Source organism: Humulus lupulus, chromosome 2 (genome assembly GCF_963169125.1).
Source record: "Humulus lupulus chromosome 2, drHumLupu1.1, whole genome shotgun sequence".
In the NCBI taxonomy this organism is placed as follows: domain Eukaryota; kingdom Viridiplantae; phylum Streptophyta; class Magnoliopsida; order Rosales; family Cannabaceae; genus Humulus; species Humulus lupulus.
The window spans coordinates 238331220-238340073 of record NC_084794.1 but is presented as its reverse complement, the minus strand read 5'-3'; positions in this window follow the sequence as shown (position 1 = coordinate 238340073).

The following is an 8854-nucleotide window of genomic DNA, read 5'->3' as shown; positions in this document are numbered from 1 at the left end:
ATAAAACATAAAACATAACCTTAAAAACTAACTGCGGAATTACATCAAAACATAATTTTAAAGACATGAAATAAATAACGTCGTCCTCAATCAACACACAGTCTATTGAATATATTCATCCTTAACACACAAGCCAAGCTGCCAAGAATTCTGCCTCCCATATCTATGTTCCCATCACACTAAAAATAAAGGAGTGAGCCTAATGCTCAGCAAGGAAAATCTACTAACACATATAAGCATAAAACTATATCATAAACATATACTAGAAAACATATGACTATAAAAAATAACATATATCATATAGGACTACAATATTGATGGCCTTTAACTCATTAACATGGCATGTGATAAACCATCTAGGTCCTCTGTCTACTAATCGAGGTAGGTAGATCACATGGTAGTATATGATAACCCATCTAGGTCCTCTACTAGTCGAGGTAGGGTAAATCATAACTCTAACCCATGAAATGATGATAAATAATATTGGGGCTTGCTATCTAAGCAAGTCATATGCCCAAGCGACTAAAAACATATCATACATATACATACCACAGCATAAACATATCATAACATAAACATATCATAACATAAACATATCATAATATATAAGCACATAAAATATATCCCATTTTCCTTACCAAAAGCCAGGATATTTGGGAACAAAAACGGGATTAGAACACTCCTATAAACCAACAGTAAAATGGTGAGAATCTAAAGAAAAGAGATGAAAAAGAATACTAAACCTTCAAGAAGAAACTTACCAAGAAGAACCTTAAGTTTTAAGAACTTAAATACCTAATCAAGAATTATAAACAAGAGTTAGGATATGAATAAAGAAAACTAAAGAACCATATAGAACTGAACTTAGGAATAGGAATACCTTGAATGACATTATGGGTTGGTCTACACCTCAATACCAAAATCACATTATTTCTCACTTGCCAAGTGTTTATAAAAGCTTAGAATGATAAAGCTTTAACCCAAAACCCAAATGTATCTCTCTATAGTAACACTGGCACCTTGGAGGCTCTGATCAAATGCTTGAAGAATGAAGAAAATGGCTGAGCACTAGGTCCTATTTATAGAGTTCAAGGAGTGAAACTAACCCCTTTTAATTTGAATAAATAAATGATTATAAAATGAAAAAGATTTGAATTTTCGTACAACTGACGCCCAGAACTCGATCAAAATCGTTCAAAGGCGGGTCTAAGTGGTTAAGGGTAATTATAAAATTCAAAAATCAAACTTTCAAAAATACATACATGGAGCTGATATATCGCCTCCCCCTGTATTCCTGAGGCTTTTTCGATCGTTCGTGCAAAGTCGACGTGTTTTCCGTATCTCCCGTAGGCGATATATCGGCCCCTATGCTGCGATATATCGGCATACGTTGATATATTAAACACGTATTTGCACTTTTTCAGCATAATTTGAATTGGATAAACAGCATTGACTGAGTCGTAATACGATCCTAACAGCTGTTGAAAGGTTCTAGAGTTTCTAGATCTTTCTTTTATTAAAACTATCCATCAAAAATACTTAATTCCTTAATAATCATAATTATGACAAGTATCACGCTCTTATTAGCTCTATCTAAACCATAGGTTATAATAAATATATATCTATGACCAGCAATATTAATCAAACCTTAGGTTATAATTAATATTCTTAAACTATAGGTTAAACTTATAAAATTCACAATTGTTGCTATGAGTTTCCAACTAAGTCCCGGTTTGAACCAAAATCCACGGTAACTAACATACTACTAACTTCCTACTACTACTATCTAGCTAGCTACGTAAATATTATGGGACTCTACAAATCATCATATAAACAAATGCAACACATTCCAAAATACTTACTCAAATATCCACAGGCATGATTATAATCACGCTCATTAACAAGGGCCCAAGCCCTAATCATGTTTACATTTAACAACTAAGCCAAGCCATAATCGTATTTACACTTAACAACTAGGCCAAGCCCTAATCACGTATCTCACGGATCAGGTGCAGTTTTCTTACCTTGAACCACGTGCAAATTACAAAACGACCCGAGTGTTATCCCTGACACGAGCCTTGCGAAAACCCTAGTCACAACACAAATATATGTTTATCAAGAATTAACCCCTGAACGCGAGTTCTAAACTGGACTCTAACTCTCAAAACCATTGTTCCCAGTTAACGGGACACTAAAAATGTCCCCCGAGCCCCCAAGCAGGCTCCCAAATCAGATCCCCGAGCCCCTGGGCCTAACCCTTAAAATTTAGCAAATTAGCATTTCAAGGCCCTTGGCCCAGTCACGCCCCCAGAAAGTTTAGGGTTTCCAAGGCATTGCTGAGGTCGCGTCAGTCCCTGACACGGTCACGCCCTTGAACTGGAGTCCCAAATCAAAGTTCAGTTTCGCTCTTTTTGGGACACTAGCGCGGTCGGGCTACAACCTAGCGTGGTCGCACTAGGTCACCAGAAACCCAAAATCTGCCCAGAACACAAGTGTTCTACCCCAATTCTCCAAACCTACGATTTCCAGCAAATCAGACTCCAATTTCGACCCAACCAGAAGTTTCTAGCAGGATTTAACCACAAAAACGCAACACTAGGCCTAGGCAACAAAACCCAATACTCAACTCATCACAAACACCCTTAAAAATCTCAAAATCAAAAGAAATTCAAGAACACCAAAAGCAGGGGTCTTACCTCTAAATTTCAAATTCCATGGGGATGAAGATGACCCTAGCAACCTCTAACCACAATCCAAGTTGCTATCTCACAAGAATTCCCTTCAATTTTCACCAAAAATCCAATACTTGGCCTAACTTTGGAGTACCTTGTGTGCTCTTCCAAAACTGCTCCCAAATATCAAAAGCAATGTCTAAAACGTGTATGAGCCTAAGTTCCCAGCTGCTAGCCTAATGCTATCCCATGCGATCAAATGTCCACAATGCCCCTTGCCCCATTTAACCTCAAAGGTTACCCCCAAGGGCAAAATTGTCATTTGGCATAATTCCCGCTAATCTCAAATAAGTCTATCAAACCAAATATTCATCAATCAATTTCTGCTACTCACTAATTACCGGTAATTTACCAAATTACCAAAATACCCCTAAGCTCACCCTGAGCCAGGTATTTTACCCCGTTGTGACTTTTCTGCTAACTTCCTCACTAGGATCGCCTCGTGCCGGGTAACTTAAATATATCCACATAATAATGTAGTCAAAAGTATAAATCACACATATTTACAGTTATACCCTCAGCGGGTCAAAATTACGAAAATGTCATTCTAATAAGAAACGAGCCCACATGCATATTTAATACACTTAAACATGCAAGCATAATCATATCATAATACAATTCACATAATTCACATAATAACATGCTCATAACACATAAGCATATAATTAACTCAAATATTGCCTCTCGGGCCCCTAATCAAGGCACTAAGCCATATTAGGGAAATTGAGGTGTTACAATTATCCCCTCCTTACAGAAATTTCGTCCTCGAAATTTTACCTGAACAATGTGGGATATTGATCCCGCATATCTGACTCCAATTCCCAGGTCACCTCCTCGACCTTATTGTTCCTCCATAATATCTTAACCAAAGGTATGGTTTTATTCCTCATGACCTTGTCCTTCTTGTTTAAATCTGGACTTGCTACTCCTCATAGGATAAGTCTGCCTACAACTCCAGATCTTCATAACTCAGTACATGAGCCTCATCAGATACATACTTCCACAACATCGAAATATGAAAAACATTATGCACGACCAACAATGCAGGAGGTAAGGCCAATCTATAGGCCACTTAACCAATCCTCTCCAGGATCTCATAAGGTCCTACAAATCTAGGGCTCAACATGCCCTTCTTCCCAAATATTTTCACCCATTTTAGTGGTGAAACTCTAAGGAAGACATAGTCTCCCACCTGGAACTCCTCCTTCCTGCGCTTCGGATCCACATAACTTTTATGTCTACTATGTGATGTGAGCATCTGAGCTCTAATTTTTTCGATAGGCTCATTGGTCCTCTGAACTACTTTAGGTTCTAAGTATCTCTGTTCACCCATCTCATCCCAGTGAATGGGCGACCTACACTACCTACTATATATCATCTCATAAGGAGCCACTCCAATGGTCGACTGATAGTTGTTTTTGTAGGAAAAATCTATCAGAGGCAAATACTTACTCCAAGACCCTTCAAAGTCCAGAACACATGCTCTCAGCATGTCCTCCAATATCTGAATTGTCCTCTCAGACTGACCATCTGTCTGTTAGGAAAATGTAATTTTCCTCAATGGAAATTGGTAAGAAAAATATAACTCTAGACAAAATATTACAAATAAATAATTATTGATTAAAAGTGTTACAACTCTATGACGGAAAATACAAATAAACAATAGAAGAATTAGAAGAAAAGGATAGAGAAATGCAACTTTAAGCAAAAGGATACAAATAAAGTAAAATTGTTTGAAACAAAAGAAATAAAAGATTACAACTCTAAACAAAGATACAAGTAAATAGAATAAGAATAATGAGAAGAAAAATAAGAACAAGAACAAAAACCAAGAAACTCTCACTCACACAACCAAAGTGAAGAGTGTTGGGGATCACCAACTTAAACAAGGTTTGAAACCTTTGTCCAAAAGCTTATTTCTTCCTAACTCAAGCACTAAGGGATCTCTCATAGATTTTAGAAAAGCTTTCTAGAATAATCAAGCCTCTAGGTGTAATCTAGTCAAGTGCTCTAATGGATAGAAAAGTTGTGTCTTACAAGTGAGCGATAGGCTCCTATTTATAGAGTTTAGAGACACCCTTTGGATTTCAAATTCCACCAACCCCCATGGTTGTTACCAAAGATTAATTAGATGTTTATGGAATAAAAAATGAGATTTGAGAGTTATTTGGGTTTTTGGAGCCATTCAAAAATGTTGGAAAAACTGAAAAAACTTGGTCAGTTTTTCACCTGTGGCTGCGGCCACTAGCCTCTATTCCCCAGGCCACGGCCTCCAACATCCTGTGGCCATGGCCACTGACCAATTTCAGCACACAAAAATGTGTTGTTTTTTCAAACATTTCCAACACCCTCCCAATTGATTTTGTAACCCCCAAAACATATTATTGGGGTTAAAATCATATCTCTAACAGCCATTTGACATATGGCTTTAAGAAATTCATCTAAATATTGTGTAACAACAAATCTGCACAATAATGAGCAATATTTGGAAGTTACAAATTTGTACTGAATTTGTAACACCAAATATGTTATATATTTGGATATTTCACATATATCTAAATATTGTAACTCTCTATTATTTGTTACAATATGTGACACTCTTTGTCACATTTATTTAATCTAAAACATTATATTATAAAATAAAATAATATAATATTACATTATATTATATTATAAAATAATATAACAGTGTCTGAGGATGATAAGTTGTACTAAACTTCAACTATGTACCCATCGCCTTTTGCAGGCTACCCTAAAACTTGGAAGTAAATGTGGGGTCCTGATTTGAAATGCTCGACCTCGGAGCCATATTGTAGGACTCTCGGAGCTCCTGGGACTGTCGGAGCTCGTAGGACTTCTCTGTCATGATATGTCCGAGCTGTTGGGCCACCAAAGTCGATTGAAAGGAAATAAAAATCAAGTCAGTTTATATAAGTAATCACAACACAACAAAGACAGACTATTGAGAAAGAGCTTACCCTTACAGTGGTGTACCAGCATGCGGAGACGAGAGAGGCCTCATTGTCATCTCCCAACTGGGCGAAGCTACAAGTAGTCAACTCACACATGGTCGAGCTGACCCCTTGGAGAAGCTCCACCGCCAGCGGAGCAACGACATCACCAAGCTTCTCGGTGAAGAGGCTCTCCAATTGAGCCAGGCCTATTGGAGGCTCCACAAGCCTCTCCCTGGGAGGTTTAAGCTGACAGAGGGCATCATCTGTCTCATGCAAGGCCTTGTTACCCCCTCCATGCAAGCCTTGAAGTGCTCAAGCATCGGCTGGAAACGCTCAAGGAGCGCCCCATCATATTTCTCCGAGTACACCACGAGGTGGGGGGTGTTTTCGGCGACTGGGCTCTCCACCAGCTTGAGGACTCCAATAGATTCACAGATTTTAACAGTCCCAGAGACTCTTTGTGCAGTATCAGCAGGAGAAGGTGATGAGGACACTTCAAGGACTGGTGTGTCCTCCACCCAAGACACCTCACCATGAGTCGATGAGGTCTGCTGCCTCTTCAGGGGAGGAAAAGGTTCCACCCCCTCTCGAGGTCATTGGTACCCTCCAGCCACATATTCGTTGGGTCCCTCACTAACTAACCTAGTTGCACAGGAAATGTCCGCCAAATCCATGTGACCTATAGGGAGAAACAATAAGTGTTAGCACTTACAAAGATAAGGGAGAACCGGTTATTAAAATAAAAATAGCAGTAATGTCGAGAGCACGTGAGGTTCTCGAGAAGCCCCACCACTAGACGATGCCCCCGAGTGAAGCATCGAGTGCACAAACTTCCTTATGAGCCTCCCCATCTCATGAGTGTTGTTAGTCTCGTACTAGTAAAGCCACTGCGCGAGGAAGGATGTCACATCATCCAAAGGCAAAAATCTCCGAGGAGGCAACCGTCTCTTTAGGTGGCAGAGATAAGGATCAATCAATTCCTGGTAGTCATGGTACTACTTCTGAGTCTAGCGATGATCTAAGGTGAGTCCGCACTTAAGGAGTGATGGAGAAGCCCAAACGTGCTCAGGACTTACCCCTTTTCCCACAGACTTAACATTATAAATTACTATAGGGGATTTACCTTGGTCTTGGGAGGAAGATTCGATGCATGCGTGAAGCTTCTCCTCGAGCTCCTGGTCTAGCCGTGCCTCCTGAGTTGCTCGTGCTGTGTAAGCGTTCTCCAAACCCTCCTCCATTAATCGCTGATTATAGTAGTTGCAGGCTAGTCCATCGATATAGTTGATGTGGGATGTAGCTACTGCTTGGGACTTGGTGGAGTTCCTGAATTTGGTCAGGTCTAAGTTTCTAATCATTTCCCTCTCTTGAGAAGCCCCGCAACAACTACATTATCCTCCATCTCCAGCTAACTTAGCTCCAGCTCTACGTCCAGAAGTTTGTTCATCGCCTCCAAGCGATCTTGGAATGCCTGTATACAGAGGAGGGTATGATGAAAGGGAGCTAACAAAAGGAAATTTTCTAAGTAACAAAGAATTTACCAACCTTGGAGAGTAAAAACTCAAATGGTTATAACGAACTTACCAACCCTAGAGAATTCTAGGATAAGAGTTGGGTTGGTCCGGAGCGGGAAGTCATTAGTGAAGAAGAAGTGATCCTTATAGTCACGTGTATGATTCTCATTGAAGTGAGGACCCTTGTACGTACCATTGGCGTACTTCATCAGGGTATAAAAATCGTCGAGATCAGACCCCTTCTTCTTTGGGCAAGCCCGAAAGCTATAGAGATATTAGATCTCTGCCAGAGCAGGTTCAGGCCAATTCTCCCTCCGGTATAGGACATACATGCCCACGTGGACCCTGTAGCCATTTGGGGATAGTTGGAACGGAGCAATCCCCACAAACTTCAAAAACTCAATGAAGTATTGATGCAAAAGGTCATGTTCCTCTCGCCTAGAGGTGTGACTGGCTCCAGGCCCTGAGACCGTAGACGCTACGGTGCAATTTCTCTGTCTCCTAACATAGATAGACGAGATGGTCGACCCCAATCACGTAATGGTTGATGATGTTGGACAAAGCATCACGATGCTTTTACTTGCTTGGGATTTGCTTCGCCTCAAATCTTGAGGCCTCGTACCATTGTGTGGGGTGGGGTACCGTAGCTTTGTTAGCGTCCTCCTCTGACATAAATCAGATGCTGGATACCTGCTTCTCTGTCACTAGAGCAACTTCTCTCACAACCAGCGCACGTGCCTCCTCCATCTGTTATCCACCTTCTCGGGCCATCGCGGTTAATTCTCTATCAAACACGTAAAAAACGTGGCTATGTAGCTCGTGAAGCTCCTCAAACATCGAAAATAAAACCAAGCAGCTTGCATTTTGACCCAATGAAAATTGACCAAAACATAAGAATACCCTAAGACAACTGCTCAGGGGCAAGAAAATGGAGGATTATTTTTAAACAAGGAATGTCCCCAGAGCCCCGTAATGGCCCCCAGAGACACCACTAGAAGCTCAAGAACACAACCGGAATATGGGAATTTCCCAGAATAAAGCTAAAAATAGATAAAATGACCTCTAATCATAAAGCTAACCTAATAGCCTAAACACAAAACCAGAAACCCACAATACAAAAGCATAAATCGGTGAAGAAGCCTTACTCAATATGTAACGGTGGTAAGTGTTGAGTCTGGTGCAAACGTGGAAATACTGAGTCTAGTTTACCCACAATTACCAAGGTTCCCTCCAACCTTCCAGAATCGACAACAAGAAATCCCTTGTTTTAAAGAACAAGTTCTTGGAGAAACGAGGATTTCTTGAGCTCTGAAGATGAAAAGTTTTGAAATGCAAAAGTGAGGAGAATGGAGGCAAATCTTCGAATATATACCAACAAGCGTGGGCATAAAGCTACTTAACCTCAACTGTTAATCACCTAGAGAAACTACAAGAAAAGCACTCTACAGTTATGACTTCTATTGCGAAGACACAAAATATGTCGCTGAATATAGGCGAATTCCCCGAATTATTTTTTTTTCAATTTATTGAAAATATAGAGCTACAGCGACAACATGTCATCGCTGTAGTGATCAACGAACAGATGGCTAGTCCCTCAAATTTCCTGATACTCTTTGCAGTAGGGTGCCAGGAAAATAGAGGGAACATAAGGCGAGAA